The sequence below is a fragment of the Bombina bombina genome, chromosome 1 (genome assembly GCF_027579735.1).
Source record: "Bombina bombina isolate aBomBom1 chromosome 1, aBomBom1.pri, whole genome shotgun sequence".
NCBI lineage: Eukaryota > Metazoa > Chordata > Amphibia > Anura > Bombinatoridae > Bombina > Bombina bombina.
In genome coordinates, this window is record NC_069499.1 from 684,382,588 (window position 1) to 684,387,511 (window position 4,924).

At 40.3% G+C, this 4,924-nt stretch overlaps 1 long non-coding RNA gene across 1 annotated transcript; it reads right to left on the minus strand.

The window, feature by feature from the left end:
- Window positions 1-4,239: 4,239 nt before the first annotated feature.
- Window positions 4,240-4,489, minus strand: LOC128639312 (uncharacterized). Its single transcript, XR_008399181.1, has 2 exons — window positions 4,431-4,489; window positions 4,240-4,353 (listed from the first exon to the last, which is right to left on the minus strand). It is a non-coding gene; the product is annotated as an uncharacterized LOC128639312 (long non-coding RNA).
- Between the last annotated feature and the right edge of the window lie 435 nt (window positions 4,490-4,924).

A 4,924-nucleotide genomic window follows, 5' to 3' on the forward strand; every position in this document is an offset into this window, starting at 1 on the left:
TTTAAATAAATACATCTCAGGTTCATCTAACATATCAAGCAAAAATCAATTAGAAAAAGCAATGGCAATCAATCTGACTATTCAAACCATAAAGGTGTATAGTATTAAGTTTAAAGATCCACTGGAACTCTAACTTTAGCAGATGTTTGTGTAATGGAATAGGATTTCTGTTCGAAGCTCAACTGCAGATATTGACTGAAAATGATATTACACACAGTGTTTGACTTGTATCACTTCAGTATGTGATTGCACAGAGATGTTGAAGTACAATCAGGATTGTGAGAGTGAATTTATTCTGAGAAACCAATTATGTAAAAGACAGTATGCTACTGAGAGAATGTCTCTGTAAAGGTATCAGTGTCTGAGAAGATTCACTTGTATGATATTATTAGTAATTGCAAAGTTTAGCTGAGAGGTAAAGCTAATTCAAATTCCTTGTAAGCAGTAATTAACACACAGCAGGGTTTTATACAAGCTTCAGGTGACTGAGGTCAGAGCACAAATATGTTAACTAAGAAATTCAGGACAGAACGAGTGATGTTACTTTTACCCTGAATGCTTCTGTGCTCTTTTCACTGCTGCAGAGAAAAAATGACAGGCTACTGAGAGTGAAAGGAATTTGAGGGAGGAGTTCTCCAGATGGCTGTATCGGCTTCTACGGATCTGAGATAACCTTCCAAAGGTCAAATAACATTGCGGTGCAAATATATACAGTGAGATTGTGAAGCAGGAGGTAACGGTTGATTGCAGAGAAAAAGGTTAGAAAGTCACAGTTCAATCAGCTGTCTCCTGGTAGTAGCTGAAATAGCTCAGCGTGGTTGAAACAAACTGAAGCCTTTCAATGGAAACAATGTTGCAAAGTTTTCCAAAAACAGACTTAGTTAGGAAATTCACACGTTGTAGATTTAGGCAATAAATCAAGTAGAGGTTTAGTAATAAAGCTCAGTGGTGCTGCTGCTATACTGTTTAGCTAACAAAATACTAAGCACTGATCGTTGTACACACAGCTGATTTATCACCTTGGTAGGCAGGGCTTGATGACTCATGGCAGATAATTAAAGGTACAGAGCAAGCAAGCCAAATCCCTGACATTACCCCCTCCTCAAGCGAGCTGTCCCACAGCTCGAGGCTTAGGTCTTTCAGGATTACGGCGATGAAATAGCGAAATGAGTCTGGGTGCAGTGATGTTAGAAGCTGGTTCCCATGAATCGTCTTCAGGGGGGTAATTTTTCCATCTGATTAGATATTCCAGATTAGATGCACGCCAACGTGAATCCAGTATTGATTCCACTTCGTAATCTTCAGTATCACCACTAGATAAGATAGGTGGAAGAACAGGATCAGTTACCCTAGTGAACAGGTAGGGTTTTACGAGAGAAACGTGGAACGTTGGATGTACGCGTAAGGTTGGGGGTAGTTCCAAAGTGATTGCATTATCATTAATCACTTTAAGGATTGGAAAAGGTCCAATGTATCGATGAGTGAATTTTTTAGAAGGTACTTGTAGCCGTAGATTCTTAGTAGAGAGCCAGACCTTATCGCCCACAGAATAAAGTGGAGGAGTTCTTCTCCTTAGATCATAAAACCGTTTATGGTTGTCTTGTGCTTTTTGGATGTTTTGTTTGATCCTGGAGAAATTGTCGGTTAACTTTCTACTGAAATCTTCCAAAGGTGGAGAGTCACTTGCAAGATCTGAGTTTAGAAAAAATGATGGATGATAACCATAGTTTGCATAAAACGGTGAAGTTTTGATGGAAGAGTTTGTTAAGCTATTGTAGGCATATTCTGCCATGGGTAGAAATTCTAACCACTGATCCTGCTGTTGACTACAAAAACAACGTAGATATTCCTCCAACCACTGATTTACCCTCTCGGTTTGACCGTTGGTCTGAGGGTGGAAAGAGGTGCTGTATCGGTGGTCAATCTTTAATAGCATGCAAAGTTTTGTCCAGAAGCGAGAGGTAAATTGGGTACCTCTATCACTGATGATCCGTTTTGGTGTTCCATGTAATCTTACGACATTGTCTAAGAAAAGTTTGGCAGTTTCTGAGGAAGTAGGCAGTTTTTGAAAGGGAATGAAATGTCCCATTTTGGTGAAGGTATCAACTACAACCAAAATAGTATTATGTCTTTGAGATGATGGTAACTCAACAATAAAATCCATCGAGACTTGTTCCCATGGTCTGTTTGCTATTGGGAGTGGCATGAGGAGGCCATATGGTCGGTGTCTTTCTGATTTTGCAGTGGTGCATACTATGCAGGATTTTATGTATCTCTGAACCGTTTGTTTCATTTTAGGCCACCAGTAATTCCTTTGTAGGAGTTCTATCGTGCGATTTACCCCTGTCCTGACATTGGGGAATCATGATGGTATTTTAGAAGTAAAGATCTTAGGCTGTACGGTATATATATCTGATTGTTGTGGTAGTAAATACCATCTTTCTCTGTTAAGTGGGTTTGGGGTATCTCTTTGTCATCCAGTGTAGATCTTTTTATATCGGTTAGGAGTTTTGAGGTGAATCCAATGAATCGATCAGAGGGTATTATAGGAGTTGACTGGTTCATCTGTGGAGGTTTTGTATATAACCTTGATAAGGCGTCAGCCTTCCCATTTTTGCTAGCGAGACGATAAATTATATGGAAATCGAATCTGGCAAAGAAGAGACACCATCGAACCTGTCTTGCTGATAAGGTTTTGTTGTTCTGCAAGTATTGGAGATTTTTATGATCCGTATATATAGTTATGGGGTATTTTGCTCCTTCCAAAAGATGTCTCCAGTTCTCAAGTGCTCTTCGGATGGCCAGAAGCTCCTTGTCACCTATACTGTAGTTCATTTCAGCTGAAGTCATAATCTTTGAATAGAACGATACCGGATGGAGGAGTTCAGTAAGGGATTGTCTTTGTGAAAGAACAGCTCCGATGGCGAAATCAGAGGAATCGACTTCAAGTATAAATTGAATATCCGGATTAGGAAAACGTAAAATGGGAGCTGTAGAAAAGCTGAACTTTAGGAAGTTAAAAGCTGAAGAAGCTTCCTTGGTCCAGGAGAAAGGCTTTGATGCACTGGTGAGTTGTGTGAGGGGTTTAGCTACTTTAGAGAAATCTTTGATAAACTTCCGGTAATAGTTCGAGAAACCAAGGAATCTCTGTAGCTCCTTTTTAGTAGTCGGTTCAGGCCAATCCAAAACGGTCTCTACTTTTTTATGTTGCATACTAATACCAGTTGGAGAGATCTCATATCCCAGAAAGGATATACGGTTACAATCAAATTGACATTTTTGCAATTTTGCGTACAGTTTATGTACTCGTAGTCTGGAGAGGACCCACCGGACATGCTTCTCATGTTCTTCTAGTGTTTTGGAGTATATAAGGATGTCGTCAAGATAGACTACTAAACAGATATCAAGCTAGTCCCGGAAAATGTCATTGACAAAATGTTGGAAGGTGGAAGGGGCATTGCATAGCCCAAATGGCATTACCAGGTATTCAAATAAGCCATATCTCGTCCGAAAAGCAGTGAGCCATTCGTCTCTCTCACGAATACGAACCAGATTGTACGCCCCTCTGATATCGAGTTTGGTATAAATGGTTGCATCAGACAGTCGTTCTATCATCTCTGGTATCAATGGTAAAGGGTAGCGGTTCTTTATAGTTCTTTTATTGAGCTCCCTATAGTCGATTATGGGACGGAGAGAATCATCTTTGTTCTTCACAAAGAACATACCCGCACCTGCTGGAGAAGTGGATACCCTGATAAAACCTTTTTTCAAATTCTCCTCCAAGTAGGTCTTGAGATGTTCCAATTCAGGTTGGCTGAGAGGGTAAACATGTCCAATGGGAATAGTGGCACCTGGTTGTAACTGGATAGGGCAGTCGTATGGACGATGTGGTGGTAGACAGTCTGCTTCGGTCTTGCTAAAGACGTCTTCGAAACCCTTATAAGTTTCTGGTATAGGCAATGAATCTGTAAGAGAGTGAAGTAGAAACTGCTGTGGAAAACAAGTGCTATGACAATATGCTGAATTAAAACATACCTGTGAGGTAGACCAATTAATAGAAGGTTCATGTTGCTGAAGCCAGGAAATGCCTAGAACAACTGAAAAGTGTGGTGAAGGCAACACATCAAAAGATATATACTCAGTATGGCCTTTTTCTGAAACAACCATAAGTGGTACTGTATGATGTGTGATAGGTCCGTTAGATATGGTAGACCCATCAATAACTCTAATGACCAAGGGTTTTGTTTTCAACACAAGTGGAATTTTATTGGTGGATACAATTTCAGAATCAATGAAGTTCCCGAAAGCTCCTGAGTCAATTATGGCTTCAGTGTGTATCCTTTTGTGATCCCACTGTAATAAGAGAGATAGTTTACAGTAAGTTATTGTTTCTTGAAATAGATGAGTAGAATGAATAAAAGAACACTTACGTTTCTTATTCCTTGAGAGGATGGGACAGTCTGAGACAGTATGGGATGGATCTGCGCAGTACATATACAAACACTTTGCCTTTCTCCTGAACCGCTCTTCTGCCATTAAGGGACCTCTAAGTACTCCTATCTCCATAGGTGTAGGTTGACTAGCAGTTGTAGAGGGACTCCGGTTATAGGTAGTAGGTCTTGAGAATGATTCAGTATGAGTACGTTCAGATCTCCTTTCTCTGAGTCTTCTATCTATCTGCGTGGCAACTCTCATTAAGGCCTCTAGGGTTAGAGGAAGGTCGATTCTGGCTAGTTCGTCCTTCAACGATTCAGCCAAGCCAAGTCGGAACTGATTTCGGAGTGCAATTGGGCTCCATAATGAATCTGTTGCATAGAGTTTAAACTCGGTAATATAGTACTCTACCGGTCTCTTGCCTTGTTTAAGGTCTCTCATTTTGGCTTCTGATGATAATTGAATGTCCTTATCGAGGTATAACTCATCC